Source organism: Mauremys mutica, chromosome 6 (assembly GCF_020497125.1).
Source record: "Mauremys mutica isolate MM-2020 ecotype Southern chromosome 6, ASM2049712v1, whole genome shotgun sequence".
Classification (NCBI taxonomy): domain Eukaryota; kingdom Metazoa; phylum Chordata; order Testudines; family Geoemydidae; genus Mauremys; species Mauremys mutica.
In genome coordinates this window covers 34,729,240-34,748,435 of record NC_059077.1, presented here as the reverse complement: position 1 = coordinate 34,748,435, position 19,196 = coordinate 34,729,240, and the positions used below count along the sequence as shown (strand labels likewise).

General features: G+C 42.5%; 1 long non-coding RNA gene across 1 annotated transcript in view; it reads left to right on the top strand.

Annotated features, from left to right (window-relative positions):
• Nucleotides 1-10,803: 10,803 nt before the first annotated feature.
• LOC123373375 overlaps nucleotides 10,804-19,196 on the top strand; it is a 78,310-nt gene continuing 69,917 nt past the window's right edge. Inside the window, exon 1 of the long non-coding RNA XR_006580694.1 lies at nucleotides 10,804-10,887. This is a non-coding gene — a long non-coding RNA (uncharacterized LOC123373375). The remainder of the gene's footprint in view (nucleotides 10,888-19,196) is intronic.

The window sequence follows — 19,196 nt, the reverse complement described above, 5'->3', positions numbered from 1 at the left end:
AGCCTCATTTGCATCGAAGATGGGACAGGGAGGCATCTCCCTTAGCATACAGAATAGAGAACAGATATTCCAAGGCAAGAACCGCACTGAACTCTGGGACCAGAAAAGCAGGGAAGCACTGCATCATGGGGGATCTCGGCTCCAGGTGTCAATGAACCCACACCTGTACACACCCAGCTCAGTAGTTATCAGACCAATTCTAGTAATAAATCCTTTATTGGTATCTAAAATACTGAAGTTGCCTAATTTCATTGTGAGCTCCCTCCAAGGAACCCCACCCATAGCCAGGAATCATCAGTTCCTGTTGTCTAGCCTGAACAAAACAACTTTGGTAAACTCCGTTGAGCCATCAGTTTACACATAAACAAATCTAGTGTTCTCCCTGGAACCATTGTTCTTTCCCTGCGAAAACCCCTACCCCCGCTCAAGTAAGTGTTCTGATGCCTGGATCCAAAATCTGCATCAATTCCATTGGGACTTCATCTTCTCCTGATTGATTTGTGCTGGGGGCTCTGCCTGTCTCCAGCACTCTGGACCCTCAGCTACCACCACCACCTGAGACCCCCGTTCGATTCAAGCTTCACGGAGTGGTGAGAACCCAGCTCACTCGCTCTCTCTAGGTAAAGCCTTCTGACCCTGACTTGTGTGATCAGTTACAGTTTTCTAAACCTGACTTTTGTAATCAAATTTAAGTTAGATTTAATATTGTAATTGTTTTGTTTGTTTGGCTCCCCTTGTATGGTTATCACCTGGCACTAAATAACTTTCATGGTTAAGCTGGTTGCTTCTCTCTCTCTGCAGCAATGCTCCTCAAACCTCAGCTAAAGAACCCAGAGCACCCAAAAATCCTGTGGAGTTTGTTCATGAAGTGGGTTACTACCAGAACAATTGTAACATGAAAGTTGGGATAGGAACGTGCTGAACCTGGGGCAGATGAGGGTTGGGTGACCAGACAGCAAGTCTGAAAAATCGGGACAGGGGGTGGGGGGTAATAGGAGGCTATATAAGAAAAAGACCCAAAAATTGGGACTGTCCCTATAAAATCAGGACATCTGGTCACCCTAGATGAAGGTGGTAGCTTGGCAGTGCTGCTCGATCCAGCCGACTGAGTCCAGGGACGTATAAGGATGACAGCTTGGGAGTGCCTCAGACGTGCTGTGTTAATGCGTGTGTGTGTGTATTCATCTGATTCTGGGGCTGGAGGAACCCAGCCCTGGGGAACCTAGGTCCTGCAGGATAGCTCCATTGGAAGGGAACTTGCAGAAGGGAGAAGTAGAGCTCCATATGAGAACACAAATGACACAAGCAGTACATTGATAGAATTACAGAAACCCCCCCAAGAAGAGTAACCCTAATAAATGAGCGTACCCCAAAGTAACAGGCAAATCTGGTAACACAGTCTAATCTTAAGAAAACAACAGCATGTGTAACAGTGGCAAGCTCTGCATTTGAAAAGAAAGGATTATGAAATACATGATTATAAAATGTGTTCTCATGATGTTGACAGTACAATAATAGTCTTATGTGTTAAAGTTTATAATTGCTTTGTAATTGGTTGCTCGCAGATAACTCCTATTAAGTATTTTAAAATCATCTACACCTGGTGACTTACTCTCATAACTATGGACCTACCAAATTCACATCCATGAAAAATGTGTAACAGACTGTGAAATATGGTCTCCCCATCCTGTGAAATCTGCTCTTTTGTGTGCTTTTACCATATATAATACAGATTTAACAGGGGGAAACCAGAGTGTCTCAAATTGGGGATCCTGACCCGAAAGGGAGTCATGGGGGTGGGGGGTGTCCGAAAGTTATTTTAGGGGGATTGTGGTATTGCCACCCTTACTTCTGTGCTACCTTCAGAGCTGGGAATCCAGTGAGCGGCTGCTGTTGGCCGGGCGCCCAGCTCTGAAGGCAGCGCCCCACCAGCAGCAGTGCAGAAGTAAGGGTGACAGTACAATACCAGGCCACCCTTACTTCTGTGCTGCCTTCAGAGCTGGGCAGCCAGTGAGCGGCGGCTGCTGACTGAGGGCCCAGTTGTGCAGGCAGCAGTGCAGAAGTAAGGGTGGCAATACCATACCCTGCCATGCTTACTTCTGTGCTGTTGCTGGTGACAGCTCTGCCTTCAGAGCTGGGCTCCCAGCCCACACCCGCCGCTCTCCAGTTGCCCAGCTCTGAAGACAGTGTCGCTGCCAGCAGCAGTGCAGAAGTAAGGGTTGTAGTACTGCAACCCCCTCTACGATAACTTTGCTACCCCTCCCCCCCCACAGAACTTTTTGGGTCAGGACCCCTACAGTTACAACACCATGAAATTTCAGATTTAAAGAGCTGAAATCATGAAATTTATTATTTTTTAAATCCTATGACTGTGAAATTGGAAGGGCCCTACTCATAATACAGTGCTAAGCTAGCATTAACAATCCTGTTTAGATAAACAAGACACATTATGTGACAATGAAAGTCATTGAAGCTGTATAAATGTGAACAGCTCTGATAAAGCTGCTCTGTATTTTTAAAGTCAGGGGCTGTTTTCTGGTTTTCTAACAATGCCTGGTTAGTAATCCATTGATGTCTGTAATGGACTTGGATTCCCATAGACTTCACTGGAGCCAGGATTTCCCACTAGGTAGTTACTAAGTATTGATTATTATTATTATTTATTGTTAGAATTATTTGCATTCTGTCTTTCATGAGGCGAGCAGGGCCCATAGCATTTCTTAATGTCTTGGGAACTGCATAACAATGACCTTTCCACACTCCGCAGACAAATCATATAGTGATAAAATGAACACCTGCACACCTCCTTAATGCACACACTCTTAATAAAGACATTACAGCTGTGGTAGCAGTGCTGAAGTCAGCATAAATCAACACAGTGGTTCCTCATCCCTCACTGACGGACTGTCAAATTTATGGATGAAAAATGTGATGCTAGAGGAAAGTGGCAGTGCTCTTATCCATCTGCAGAGAAGCACTGCTGGAACATGCATCTGGTGCCCTTCTGAATGTCCCTTCCCCAATGACACTTCCAGTGCTGCACATATGTAACTGATTCACAATCATAGAGGCCACATGGTCATTTTAAAAACCAGATTCCCAATAAGGCACCAATGCTCAAGCAAGATAAATATGAATGAAATGCAGTGTAGCTAAAATGCAGATTGCTGGTGCAGTGCAGCCCTTGGGGTGCTGTCATGTGACTGTCCTCATCTTTAATGAGCAGGTGTGACAGTCAAAGACTAAAGGTCCCAGCATGAGAGACTGAAACTTTTTATATTAAGATGGAGTATTGCATGGTAGGGTCCATAGTTTCTGCAGGCTGTTCCTCCATATTATTAGTTATTCATTTAGTTTTATTATTTGCATCATCACAGCATTTAGGAGCCCCGGTCATGGACCAGGACTCCACTGTGTTAGGTGCTGTACAAACACAAGACGAAAAGACAGTCCCTGCAGAGACACAATGCACAGCAGGGTGACTGCAATCTGAGCCACATTATGAGCCTGATCTTGCTCAGTTTAAGTCGATGGAAGCATCTCCATTTACTTCAATGCACTCAGGATCAAGTCCTATTGAAATACATTACTCCGGTTTGCTGGCAATTTGCCATGGTGTGGCCCTCATTTGGGAAGAGTTTGGATGCATCTGCATTAACCGTTGCATTTTAAAGTGCTGTGTGGTGTTGCAGCCACCTGCCTCCCCCTACATATATTTTGTTTGTTTATTATTTCTTTAGATTTAATGCACTACAAAGGACACCTATCCATATGCTTTGTAGGCACCCTAGACAGGATTTAAAAACACCCACATAAAAAAAAAATAGCACATCAGCATAACTGAAGTATAGCTGTGCCACTCAACGTAAGCCATAACTAGCAAACCATGCAAATAAAAAGCTAATACCACCCTCCCACACCAGCAATTCAGCAGCGGCATCACACTCCCTTGTTTAAAATGGAGGGTGGGGAGTAGTGGGACACACTTAGAGTCACATGGCTAAAATTCTGTTCAACCCTCTGAAAATCATCCCATACAGATGTTTGTCTTCCTGCAAATTTTCTGTCCCAGGTGAGATGCAAATGTTGTTGCAGAGCTGACCACAAACATTTGGTACCTACTGCAAAGCTGTTGCAGTTGCCATTTACAATAAAAGCTGGCACAGATCATATTTCATGTAGGACTGTTCACTTCATGCCATCTAGGCCAAAAGCAAAAATAATGTTTTTGTAATGTAATAATGGCTTATATTTCCCAAACCTTAAGGATTGCAATGGATAGGGAGTGGAGATAAAGATCTAAGATGAAACACACTTCAGTGCATCACTGGAGCTTGAGCTAATTGTTGCTCAATAATACCCTTAAGTCCTTATTGTGGCAAACCTACAAAACTCCCACTGAAGTCAATGGGAGTTTTGCCAGAGTACGTACCGAGTAGTACTTCAGGACTGGACCCAGTGCCATCCTCAGCAGAGTGAGAGGTCATCCAAGTAAAATACTTCATTAAGGCCCCAATTCAGCAATGCATCTAAGCACGGGCTTCAATTCTGTTGAAATCAAATTAAAGCAAGTGCTTTAGTATTTTTGTTGGTGTGCTCTAAATGCATTACCAATAGGTGAACACTGTGTATCTTTGCTTGTGATAGAATTGTAGAAATCTAGGGCTGGACGGTATCTTGAGAGGTCATCAAGTCCAGCTCCCTGGATTGGGGCAGCACCAAGTGTACCTACGCCATCCCTGACAGGTGTTTGTCTGACTCTGTTCTTAAAAACCTTCAGTGACGGGGATTCCACAATCTCCCTTGGAAGCCTATTCCAGAGCTTAACTACCCTTATAGTTAGACAGATTTTCCTAATAGCTTACCTAAATCTCCATTGCTGCAGATTAAGCCCATTACTTCTTGTCCCACATCCTCCTTATAACAGCCCTTAGCATCTGTGAAAACTCTCCACCACCACCACCACCAGTCTTCTTTTCTCCAGACTAAACATGCCAGTATTTTTAACTTTTCCTCATAGGTCAGGTTTTCTAAACCTTGTATCATTTCTGTTGCTCTCCTCTGGCCTCTCTCCAATTTGTCCACATCTTTCCTAACATGTGGTGTGCAGAATTGGACACAGTCCTCCAGCTGAGGCCTCATTGGTGCCGAGTACAGTGGGACAATTACCTCCCACAGTTTACGTATAACACTCTTGTTAATACACGATAGTAGCCTTTTTCACAACTGTATCACTCATATATTGACTCATATTCCATTTGTGATCCACTATAACCCCCAGATCCTTTTCAGCAGTACTACTAGCCAGTTATTCCCCATTTTGTAGTTATGCATTTGATTTTTCCTTCCTTGGTGTAATACTTTGCACTTGTCTTTATTGAATTTCATCTTGTTGGTTACAGCGCAGTTCTCCAATTTGTCAAGGTCATTTTGAATTCTAATCCTGTCCTACAAAGTACTTGTAACCCCTCCTGTCTTGTTGTTATAGACAAATTTTATAAGCATGCACTCAACTCCATTATCCATGTCATTACTGAAAATGTTGAGTAGTATCAGACCCAGGACTGAATCCTGTGCAACACCACTAGAGACCCCTCCCAGTTTGACAGTGAACCATTGATAACGATTCTTTGAGTACTGTCTTTCAATCAGCTAGGCACCCACTTTATAGTAATTTCATCTAGACTGCATTTCCCTAGTTTGCTTATGAGTGTCATGTGGGACTGTATCAAAAGACTTACTAAAATCAGTGTACGTTTTCAGCTAAAAAATATAGTTGATTTGGTTTCTGCTTGTTATGAAGAATGGTCCTCCACTGTCCCCAGTCTCTACTTTATGATTCTGAAAGTATGATGGCCCCATGCACAAAAAATTATCAAACCTTTTGTGGGAAAATGTGACAGGCTCTTTATTCCCTCTTTGTGAATGCTAAGCTGAGCCTCCAAATGTGTTTTATCAAGGGAAACTTTGTGACAGCTTTGGAGAGCAGCAATGTGAGGGTTTTGTCTACAGCTCCACCTGTCAGTTCAGTTTTACTGAAGTTCACGGGATTAAATGGACCCCTGCAAAACTTTACAAAAGTTGACTGGAACTGAAAAGTTACTCAGTGTAGGTTACAATCTTATAGCAGGGTTCTTTTTCCTTTGAGGTGTCCTGGACTCATTCCAAAAATGTATTTATTTCCTTATCTCACACTCTGGCACTAATTATTCTGGATAGTGGAAGGCTAACTATGAAGCATGGAACTCACAGGACAGTACCAACCTGCATTATACCTCATATTAAAAAAGCATAACGTACATAGTTCACCGTGCACAGCAGGTGCCAACCCAGATTTGCATACTTCATTTTGTGGTTGCTGGTTTTGTTATTTTGCAACAGCATCAAAGTAAAGGGCAAGACTCTTTCCTGTGTTAGGATAGCTGTGCACTATTTTCCCAGGGCAAAGTTGCCCGGAAATTAATCTAGCTGGCCACTGGAGGATTATCCCAGTTTAGGAAGATTTTTAAGTGGTGTAAAATTGCCCTAGCAACTTCTTGCCAACTTCTCTCCTTTGTCACACACTTGCAGGCATGGTGCTAGGAAAGGGGACATGACCAGGGCATCCATAATAGTTCCTTGGGACCTTTGGCAGCTGGCACAAGGTCACGCCACCTTCACAATGCTGTGTGGGGTGACTGGCCTGGGACAGAGCAGCCCTAGGATAGAGCACAAAGGTAACGTAAAGCCACCTCTTGCCCATCTTCAGTTGCATCAAGCACTCCACAGCTGGTGCTGAGGATTGGCTCCAAAAGGTTTTACCCTATTAATTACTGACGCTTCCCTTGTTGATGACATATGATGGAGGGTGCTGTGGGCATATGCACAGAGGAGCGTTGCATGTGCAGGCTGGTAGTCAGGCACCTAGCCACACAGCTGGCACACAGAGATGAGCGTTTGTGCAGGCACAGCAGAACAGAGCGCATTATTGCAGGCACATACTTTGCACCTTGCTTTGAAATAGAGCTCCTAGTATTAATCAGGAATGTACAGGTGAGTAATGTCACTTTTACAGTCCATCTCTGACACTGCGTCATGCTGCTAAACACACTTGGTTTTGATTTCTTCTGGGAATCTTAAAATAGATATAAAATAGTATCATCAAAAAACTTGTAAACTCTTATAATTGAATAGCAGCCACCCAACAGTCCAGGCTCAGGGCTGCCCTGGGGTAGGATGCAATGGAAAAGGGGAAGTAACACAAGTTTGTCACACTCACAAAAATCTGCATAGTTTTTAAAAGTGTTTGATCATGGACTAAACTTTCTGAATATGCCACACACACAAAAAAAAAGGCTCTAGGAGATTGTGTCTCCAGAAAATCCCGCTCACTGTAGGCCTTTCAACGTGATGGCATTAGTGCAATGATAGACTCTGAGTTTAACGAGTCAGGGAGGGCCCTCCAGCAGCTTTAATTAGAGGTTATGGTAGGATATGGTTACAAACATTCGGCATTATGCAGACACTTCCCAAACCCCAGCCCCTATTGCTGAAATACCATGGGATTGATAATTGTGGCTTTGTATTTGTACGTGATCATGCGACATGCTTATTGCTGAGGTTGTGGTTTTTTTTGGAGCATGAAGACAGATGTAGCACATCGATACCAAAAGGTGCAAATGTGCCTGATTCTTAGTAGTGTCAATAAACAATCAAAAATTCAGTGTTGTTTGTAACATAAACACAACTGTGATTCTTCCCCGACAAATGCTGCCCTTTGCATTCTTACATATCTCATCTTACCACATCCTGGGTGAAGCATTTGAAGAAGAATGTAAGAAATATTTGTGGTTCTGGTGCATGAAGAGGAAGTATTTGGTGAATGAAAGAACATACCAGATACACCTATATGTGGGCAAAATGGAACATGAGGAATACAACTGAGCTATTAACAACATTGAGCACTGTGTGGACAGTTAAAAAATGTTACCCACAGAGAATTTCTAAGTATATCATTCTGATTTGAACAATTTTTTGTGGATATTTGTTTATGGTTTCATCGGAGATGTTAAATCCTTTTGTAAAAGCAGCGAAGAGTCCTGTGGCACCTTATAGACTAACAGACGTATTGGAGCATGAGCTTTCGTGGGTGAATACCCACTTCATCGGATGCATGGATGCATGCATGCATCCGACGAAGTGGGTATTCACCCATGAAAGCTCATGATCCAATATCTCTGCCACAGGACTCTTTGCTGCTTTTACAGATCCAGACTAACACGGCTACCCCTCTGATACTTGAAATCCTTCTGTGTCGCTCCTTTACCAAATGCATGTCTAGAATTTAAAGTTTAAACAAAACTATCACAGTAGAATCACTTCCAACGAACATTGTAATTTGACAACAGTTAAACCACAGTAGTGCATGATTTCCATTTAGTTGATCTCATGTGGAGGATACTCTGCAATTCACTAAGCTCCAAAGTTTGGTATTTACTTTACAGAGAGGCTCACTAACAGTGCTGCAGAATTAGAAGACTGTCAGCTTTTTCCATTATGAACGTTTGCTCCAGCTGAAATCTGCTGAAAGGAGGAATATAAAGAAAAGATCCAGGCAGGGTTTTTCAAAGCTTGCCCTTTTTACTTTACAGCATCGTCTCTGTTTCTGAAGTGCTCCACACACATATATATTTATGTTGCCCCCTTGCACCCCTGCCCTCCAGTCGGATACTGAGTATCCCTCCTATTAAGTCTAATTGTCTCCCACCTTATTCCTGCTCTTCCCAAGTCTGAGTTTACTGTGTATTTATTTTTCATTACTTTATCAACTGGAAACAAATGATATACCCCCTAAGATTATCAAAAGGGCTCCTTCAATCCTAGACCAGAGCAGAGATGAATTAGTGCTGCTGCTGCTATCTGTTTTATGTACTTATAGGACCCTTACTGCTGTGGTATCTGAGCATCTCTCAATGTTTCCTGTATTTAGTCTCACAACGCCCCTTTGACATAGGGAAGTGCTCATCTCTTTTTGTAGCTGGGAACCAAGGTACGCATTGACTTGCCACAGGTCACACACCAAGTCTGTAGCAGGGCAGGAACAGAACCCTGATCTCGCAAGTTCTAGGTTAACACCCTCAACCATCCTTCTCCCTCAACTGGTGGTGTGGTGGGGTCTTTCAGGGGACACAGGAGGTGGCTGGGTGAGGCGTTTTGTGGCTTTTGAATGGTTGATCATTGCTTTTTGCTAAATACAAGCTTCTTGTAAGCATGTGTAACCCTTAAGTTACTGACATGAAGTGTTCACCTTAACTTCATCCTAATTTTTTGTATGAGATTTAATAAAAATACATAATTTATCAACAGATGATAACTGAAAATGTACCCGCTCCCCCAGTGGAACTGCTTTTTATTATGCTCATCATGATTGTTTCACTGTTACTTTTTCCTCCCGTCACTTGATTTCTGTACCAGTTTTCTCTTGCCAGATGTTAATATAAGTCCCAGAGCTAGAAGGAGGAGGAGAGAAAAAAAAATCTTCTCACGCCCTCGATAGGAGAGAGGAAAAGAAGATAGCTCTGGCAGCCTTAATTTACATACATTATAATTCTGCCCCAGTGCATCTTTGGACAGTGTTTTGTACTATTACTAGGATTTTAATTGCATTCTGTTTTCATAAATGATATTATTTATGAGAAGTGGAAGAGATTGGGAAAGCTCTAGCCTAGGAAAAGTGGGTTGCCGCGAGCTGACAGGTAGTGGACTCTGATTGGGGAGGGAATTCAACTTCAAGAAGAGGACCTGTGGAGTGATGTCAGAAAGTGCTGGGGTTCTGTTTTGTTCTGAGCTTGGAGTTGAGAGTTGCTGGCCTTATGGGGATGGGACTGGACAGGACTAGTGGCAGTAGAGCTAATATTGCAGGACCAGACTGGGAAGCAGCTCAACTGGTAGAGCTAATTTTGTGGTGCTGTATCAGGTAGTTGTAGCTCAGAGCAGGGCCTTGTAGTGCAGGTAAACAAGTGGAGGAGAGCTACCCTCCATGCCCATTTGGCCACAGCTCTGTTTGGACTTGTGTGGGAGGTGGGTGGGGATTGCCTTTTGTATAGGTGTTCTGGGCCCCAGCAAGCAGCGCAATTAATAATTAGGACGACCAAGACTCTCAGGCACTGTTTAGCATTTTGCTCATTTTTATTTCTCTGTAAATTGTGTTTTTTCACAAATAAAAGGTATTTGTGGTTCTATTTTCCTAAGGAACTGTGTGCTTGTACGTGGGGAAGGAATACCTGGAAGGGTGGCCAGGGTAGTTAGAGTTTTAAGTTCCTAGAACCCAGGAGTGGATAAGGTGGGGGCTTGTCCCACATATTTTCTTTATTTTAGCAAGTGTCCCCGAAGCATATTACTTCCACTACAGCCTGGCAGAAGGGTTAAACCTAGGCCCCAATCCTGCAGACTCTTATGCACGTGCTTAACTTTACTGCCATGCCTAATCCCATTGACTTCAACGGGGCTGTGCCTGATAGTAAAGTTATGCATCTGCATGAGTATCTGCAGGATAAGGGCTTAAGACTACAAGCTCTTTGGGGCAGGGACTGTCTTTTAATTATTGGTGAGTACAGTGCTCAGCACAGCTGGGCCTTGATTACTGATTGAGGCCTCTAGGTACTACTGCAATACAAAGTGATTATAATAATAGCTCTCTTCTCCTACAGCACAATCACCCTCCTCCGCGCTCAGTAAATAGATGTGCATTACCTTGTTCTCTAAAGGTTAACGAACTAGAGTTCTTCCAGACCGGTGGTGGAGGGGGCATACTCAGCCTGCAGTCACATCTAAAAGCTGTAAGCAAGACCACCTCCGCTGGTCTCAGGTGTTACAGCTGAACATAGGGACAGCAGCAATCTCAGGCAGGTTGGTAACTTTTTTTGCCTCTTTAAGGTATTTCTTTGCATTCCTTGTAATAGAGCAGCATGTTTTAGCATAGTTTATTATATATTGAGTACTGAGTCATCTTTTTTCTTCAGGGATGCCCTGGCTTCTTTGTCTTTCTCATTTTTGTGGCTTTCTGCCACACAGCAGTTTAGTTTGCAAATGTGTAGGAGTGTAGGGTGTAGCTTGTTTTCTTTCCCTGACAATCGGTTTGGCCACTGTTAGTTTCTTAGGTGTGTGCTGTGGTTCTGCAAACTCACTTACCTGGGAAAATAGTTTCTGTTCTTCATACCTGCCATGTATGTCTCACTTGGGCCATGCAATTTCCCCCTCAGAGTTTATATTGAAAGAGTATCCCCGTTACATTAGAGAATATGTCTATATATACATGCACTTAGTATATTTTTAGCTTGTCATTAACCCCCCACTAATTTTCCCATTACATGTGGTTCCATTGTCTCTTTACTGCAAATAGTCTGCAGAATATCTTACCTTTATCCTGTCTAATTGCCTTATTTATTTCCTCTACGCCCTCTCTGTTCTTTAGTCCTCCCTTCTGCCTGAGTCCCTATCTCTGGAAAATGTTCTCTTCTTCTTTTCCCTCACTGTAGTGAAAGCTTGTAGGAGGGTTCCTTTATACAAGTAAATTATATTGGGTTGTTTACAGGACAACTCGCTTGAATTAAATTCTGGCCTAGAGACACTGAACTCTAAGCCAAGAAGTGCAATTTACACAGCACAATAATAGTCTGTTCAACTGTGCCATTCCAAGGATTCATCCTCCAGGAGAGCAGGTGGGGTTGCTGCTGCCTACGTTTCTTGGGGGATCTTGGGGGATGGTAACAGTAAAGAAGGCCTGCTGGTGGAACCTTCTAAAGGGATACACTGAATTGGCCGTCCAGCAGAAGAAAAATTACAGCTGCTTTCTGTGATTTCCTCCACTCATCTCTGATGTGGACCTTGGGGTGACTGTAGCACTCTGCACAACTGGATGCTCTTACTGTAATTACAGTTGATCCCATTGAACAAGATCTGCTGCAGAAAATTCACTGGCACTGTAGCTGGAATGTAAGTTCCAGGTTGTACAAAGTAATTACCTGTAGCTTTAATATTTGTTTTGACTCCCTTTTGTTTGTATGGTCCATTTAGAAACTTGAACATAATATTTCCCTAAATCTCCTATTAGGCAAATATTGACACATTCTTCTTTAACTCGTGGATTGTAAAAGAAGTAATGGATCTGGTTCTGGGGAGTAGCATGGTCTGGTGGAGAGGGCGCTGACCTGGGAGTGAGCAGTCCTGGCTATGTCACTGTGTGAACTCCAGCCCATTTCCACTCCCATCTTTAGTCTGTCTTGTCTATTTAGGCTACAAGTTCTCCAGGGCAGGCATTGTCTGTGACCCTAGCACAACAGGGCCCCAGTCTTGTCTGGGGTCTCTAGTTGCGACTGGAATCCAGACAACAATAATGGTGATTAGGAGAGCTGGCCGGAGGACAACCATCCTGTTCACAGCAAATTTCAAGTTTCTAAATATGTTTGCATTCTGCATTGGAACAAACCCAAATTGCAAACGGCGATTGTGATGAAACGTCTGTTTTGAGGTGGAAAAGATCAGGTTTCCAATTTGGGTGTCTCTCTCTGGTCAGAAATCTTTCCACCAACATGTTATTGAAATCAATACATCTCCATGAAACAGCTCAACTTTGTTAAAACGACATATTCCAACAAAAATACCTTGAGCTGAAAATGTTGCAGGTTGGAACATTAGTTAGAACTCTAGTTATTAGTTCTGTGTGACTGAACATGCAATGTTTTGTTTCACTGGAGGAATTATGTTAACTTGAGTGTCTAAGACAGGGGTTCTCAAACTTTTGTACTGGTGACCCTTTTCACGCAATAAGCCTGTGAGTGCAAAACCTCCCCCCCTTATAAATTTAAAACACTTTTTTTATATATTTAACACCATTTTAAATGCTGGAGACAAAGCCGGGTTTGGGGTAGAGATTGACAGCTCATGACCCCCCATGTAATAACCCTGCGACGCCCTGAGGGGTCCCGACCACCAGTTTGAGAACCCCTGGTCTAAGAAATAGCTTTGGTCTGAACCTGATCAGTCCAGGTGAGGGGAGAAGCATTTTGGTCTTTGAATTTCACAGCTGTGTTCAAAACGGATAATCTATAGAGAAATGAAATAGAGAAGCAGGCAAAGAAACAGGCAAAGCCAAGACTGGCAAACACTGCCACAAGCTTTTTATTTGAAGCATTATTAAATGTGCTAGTCTGTAAATATTTGTGCTACTTGAAGATAAGTGGGGGGGGGGCGCGAGGGGAGGTTTCCTCTCTGTGGTGTTGGGGGATTTCCACCCATAGATTTCCTTTATATTCCCAGAGTAGGCTCAGGAATTTAAGAAAGTTATTAAACAAAACAATATTTACTAAGGACTGTGATCTTATATGTTTATAAAGAGGCAACAATAATCCAGACAATCCAGGACTAATGAAGCCTGAAAGCAGAGGAAAATGGCCTCTTTTAAATGAGCATTCAGGGGGCAGAAAATATAAAAGCTGCTTTTGGCCTTCAATCCACATTTCTTCTATGAGGAAAATAGATGTCTCTCTCTCTTTTTTTAAGTCACACCTTCATTAATTTGCTATCAGCTTATCAGAGTGATAATGAAAGCATTAATGCTAATGACTTGGAGAATGACCACAAAAATAATCACCCTGCCCATGTTTAATGCCTCGGCCTTTGTTTCATCATTGTAATACTCACTTAGAGAAATGTATTTAATTAAAAATATAAATAACACAATGCTTCACGGGGGAAGAAAACCATGGCAACAGTAACAACAGCTTTTACTGCACATTGTAATCAGTGCATTCATTTTACCTTGAGGTGGGTGGTGAGCAGGGCTTGAAAACTGCCCAGTTAAATCATATAAGCATGCACTGAGATTTAGGAACATGGAAGATGTATCTTATGCACATCTGATGTTTCAAGTCCGCTACCTAGGACCAGAACCTCCCATTCCATTCAGTGCCTGTTTGATATATTTTAGGCACTAGTGGTTAAATGCCTAACAATTAATCATGGGACAGTTCCTGAAATCCTTACTCAGACAACACTCCCAATCACATCATGTGCAAGTAAGTACAACCTGGGAAAGGACTTCCATGTTTGGCTTCGTATATTTTTATATACACAAGTCATCATGGCTTAATTTTATTGCATTGTGATGTTGCAGAAAGGTCCTTCAAGAACTTGTGCATTACCTTTTCTCATAAGAAGTAGTTCCATCCTGAAATTGCTCATTCCTATTGTCATAGATAAGCAGAGCAGCTAGCCCCTGCCATGGCCTATGCAATTTCTGTTGCTGTTTATGTCGCCTCTACATCCAAGAAATCCAAGAAAGTTACCACTGTACTGAGTATGTTTCCAAACAATTAGGAATGTTCTCTCATCTCTCTTATGGTTGCACTGCCACCTATCACTATAGTATCTGAGCACCTTCCTCATACACTAGATTGGCAATAGCAAAATCCATAGTGGACTTCTTGGAATCTCTGGCTCTTGTCTCATATCAGATTAGAGAAGGTTGCATGTTGGGTTGGAGGTGTGGAGTATATTTTGTTGGTCAGTTTTCTTGTCTTTCTTTTGTTGCACTATCTGGTGTTTTTTAGAAGATGGCTAGGGAGGATGGTTGATGATGTGGATGTCATTCTTCTTAGGTGGAAAATCTTTATCAAATAGAATGGTTTTGTGTCATTTCCTAACTGTGGGCAGATTTTGATTCTTTTAATCTCCCCACAGACAGATCCTCTCAAATGAAAATGTTTTGATCCTGGCTTGCATGCTCTACGCTGGTTTTGTGACCTGCATTGTCCCAAACTATACAACTGTCATGATGGTCCTTAGATTGAGATATGACATGTAACTAGTGCTTGAGCCACCAATTGCTTTGAAAATTAGAACCAAAACCTTTAACTGGCAGTGGAAGCTGACTGGGATCCAGTGGAGGCACTAGAGCACAGCTTTGATGTATTCACCATAGCCTGAACACTGGAGGAAGTGGGCAGCCGCTTTTTGTACTTCCTGGACCTTTGTGTTATGTTCAAATTCACTGTAATGGTTAACAGCTGGAATTCTGACAAGGACTTAAAGGAAGTAGACACCAAAAGTCCATTGAAAGTCAATGGGATCTTTGCACCTTTCAAAATCCGAGCCCATATTCATAAGTACTTAGGCATTGTCTGCAGCGCCTAACCCCTTCGTGCTCTGCGTTAGGCACCTAGGCTCCCCACATAGTGCATGGCGGGGAGGCAAACAGCTAAGAAAGGGATCCTCAGAAGCCAACAAGCTGAGCAGGGAGCTGCCTAAGCAAGCCAGGAGGGAGTTTGAAATGCTGAGGAGTGGGGCAGGGAGAGGAAAGAGGCTCAGACACCTAAGCAGCTGACCTGGTATTCCTGGCTGATGGCCACAGAGAGGTGCCTCCCTCTGCTCAGGATCCTTAGAAGCAAATCCTCTTCTGGAGTTAGGCTCCAAAGCCAAGTCAATCATTTAGGTAGGCCATGTCCTAGCAGCTGAAACTCTCTCCTACACACGCTTGTAAATCTTTCACGCTTTCCCCACATTTTCCTGTGCCCTTGGCTGTTGTTTATGCAGGTGCTGTGCTGTTCCTCCACCTCCTATCATGTATGGGATAGGCTTCCCCTACCTACTTTGAGAATCTCACTTCGGTGCCTCGGGAGCTTTGATTTGAAGGAGGCCTATTAACTAATTGTTAGCTGTGGGGCAGCATCAGGGCTTAGGTGGCTTTGCAATTGCTGATTGGTGGAAACTTAGGTGCCTTGGAGACTTAGGCACCTAGAGGATTAGGCAGCAGCTGAGTGGCAATTTTGAAAATGTCAGTGCTGTCTAAATGGCAATGACTTAGGAAGGTACCTAAAGAGGCACCTAAATACCTTTGAGGATCTGGGTGTATATGTTCCACTAGGGATTCTAGAGAAGTTATTAACTGCAAGAATGAATAATGGGGGTATTATGAAGTTAGCACAATCCCCAGATGTAGAGGAAACCTTTGTTATGGAGTATTGTTATTCTAGCATTTCATATAATAAGCGCTTCCCAGTTATGTTAGTAGTAGAACAATATCCAAGAGTCTAAGGTCTGACTTTTTTTTCATTAAGCCATTTCAGTTCACAGAGCAGCACACTGGGAGTGCCAGGAATCCTGTAGGGGTAATGGTGGTAGTGGCTTTTCTCCACAAAAAAGGAAGAGAGAGCCTGTCTGGGAAGCTGTATTCTCCAAGGGTCTCCAATTTGCAGACATGCTCTTGAAGGTTGTTTGAAAATGTGGCCTTCTGATTCCTGAACTCCACCCGTGAAGGCTCACGGGAAAAAGAAGTGCTCACATAGTTCGCCATCACAAGACAGGAATCAGAATCATTTATTTTTTCTTCAGCAGATCAATCCTCCTCATTACCTCAGAGAGTTAATAAGGAACAGTATCAGAAAAGCCTGACATAGGCCCAGCTCTGAAAATCTGGGCTGTCCCTGAGCCAGAAGCCTGGGAACCTGGACTCTCGGAGCTTCCAGGCTCTCATCTCCTCCTCAGCCCACCGGGCAGGCTGCCGAGGAGCCAGGCAGGCAAACTGGCAGAACACCACGCAGGGTTCTGTCAGAACGTGGTTGAAAACTAACTGATTCTAACTCTCTGGAATGTTTCAATTCTGATGAGTTGGCAAATTCTGACAAAATTGCTCCATCGGAACTTTTCCAACCAGTTCTATTCCAAACCCTTCAACAGCACTTCTCATAACCACTACTTGACCCTTGAGGGCTTGGAACTTCTGTAGCAATGGATGGTGGAATAAGACTCCAAATGAAAAAAGGAAGACTAGAAAGAAAGGAGGAGCGGACACTTCTCTTCAAAGCAGTCTTGATTGTTCAGTCAGACTTTGGGTTAATGGGAACTCTCAGTGTCAGAGCATGGACAGAATCAGCATCAGGCAGAACATGACAGGGCCCATTAGCTGCTTTGAGGGCCCTATCCATGAGCAAAAAAAAATGGATTTTTTTTTTTGACAAAATGTTTCAAGGTAGCCATCAATAGAGAAACCATTGGCAAAGTAATGAGCAACAATTAACAACATTCCAATGGGCCACACAGACTGCAGAAGCGTATATATTTGTTCAGTACAGTCCGTTTGTTTAAATCATCTCAGTTTGCCTTTATTTTGAACAAACACTCTGGACAATGCAGAGAAAATGAACACAGTGAAAAACTGGAACTCAGTATGTAAACTGTTAATCCCTTGGGTAAATTTACCATTCCAAATATAGAATTAAGAATAGCTATATATGCATCTTTTTAATGATTAAAAGTTCACATAGTGCATATAAAGAAAACAAATGTAAGTTATGCAAGAGAACTTCCAAGGTAGATTGAGTTACGTTCCTTTGGTATTCTCACACACCACTTTCTAATGCACAATTTCTCTTCACTGAAATGGCTAGCATAAAAAACAAAACAAAGCAAATTACTTTTCCATTACTCATGTATATAGTGCAGCACTGCTCACAAAAGGGGCTATGAAAGTAATTGATGTGATCAGTAAGCACAGGCATTATTAGAATCCTCTGTTTTCATGAACTAGCTCTCTTCCTTAGCAAAAGAGTGGTGTTTGTTTATTAACTAGCACAGCGAAAATTATTTGACAGGAATTGTTTTTCTGATTTACCTTTTTTCAGATGACAAATTTCTTACACTTGTTCGAAACCATTCTCAAAGTCTGTCAGGGAATAATTCTTGGTCTGCAGATTATTTGCAAATGTTGAATACTAGCAATTCCCACTTGCAATTTGTTATTTAAAGCCTGGGATATTTTTTTTCTGATCATTAGGCTGGTTTATGTAACAAGCCTACACAATGCAAAATGTGAGTTTTACCATCGATTATCCATTCAAAACATGCCTTCAGTGAATAGTTGAGCCGTTGAATACAAAATATACGTAAGGGTGTATTTTGTTCAAGTAAATCTCAAACATTCACAATAGCAAACATTAAAAAAAAAGTTGTGAGTATGGATGAATTCAACACTAAATTTCATTTCAAAGGACTAAAGGTCAGAGAAAATATTGAAATCGAATCATGGGATGATAGTGAATTCTGATAAGGAGCGAAACCAGAAAAGTCATGGGGTTTATATTGTTCTTTCAATTTATGGTGATGTGTCACAATTTTGCTCCCAAAGGCAAATCTTTATGATATTCTGAAAGATGTCTAGTTACTAAATTCAGATTCTGGATGCTGTCATGAGTAATCCCTGCTTTAATGAGTGTATTTATAGATATGTTACAAACACTTCATCATTTCAGAAATCAATGAAGCAACTTACAAGAGGAAGCTGGAGTAATTTGTTGCTGCCCATTTCTCTATTATATTTTTAAGCAATAAAAAGAAAAATAATTTTTCCATTAAGGACAATGGGACCTTGTATCTTATGAGGAAATATCTTGATTTTATGAGGCTGGTGGAAGAGGTTGTGGAATGAATTACAATTGAGGGTTAAAAAACAGTTTTAGGTTTCAAACGCTAGTTGGTCATTTGACAACAAGTAATTTGATAACATGAGCTCATTTGTCCCCTTCTTCTGTGTAGGTGTGTAGGGAAGGTGGGAGAGAGAGAAAAATCTGAGCATCCCCACTCTTTGCACACTAGCTGCTCTTAGTGGCAGCACCTATGCTCCTTGGTGCCTACAGCAGGATTAGCCTCCTCGAAGGAGGTGGAGAGGATTAGAAAGGGGTGGGGTTCTGACTGAGCTGACCCTGCATGAGGGAGAATGGTGCAGTGACCACGTCAAAGGGTGGCACAGGGACCAGTGTGCCCCAGCATTCCCGGGGGGCAGTGTGTCTTGTGGAAAGCCTGGTGTGGCAGTGCACTGCCAGCTGGGGCTCAATGCCACAACAGAGCCCACAGTGTTTAAACAAGCATGTGTGTGATGGAGTGGCCTGTTTTTAGATAAACATTATGGCCCGTGTTTTCAAAAGTGCCTATGGGATAGATGTCTCAGATTTTGGGTGTCCAACTTGGGACACCCTAAAGCCAAGTTTTCAGAATGGCTGAGAACCCCTAGTTCCCACTGAAGCCACAGGATGTGCATTCATTCTCTACAGCATCTGGAAATTTTGACCCACAATTAGATACAGCTAGGAAGCTCATCAAACTATTGCAGTACCAGATAAGGCAATCTGATCAATTTATGTTTACAATATTTAGTTCAGATCCAA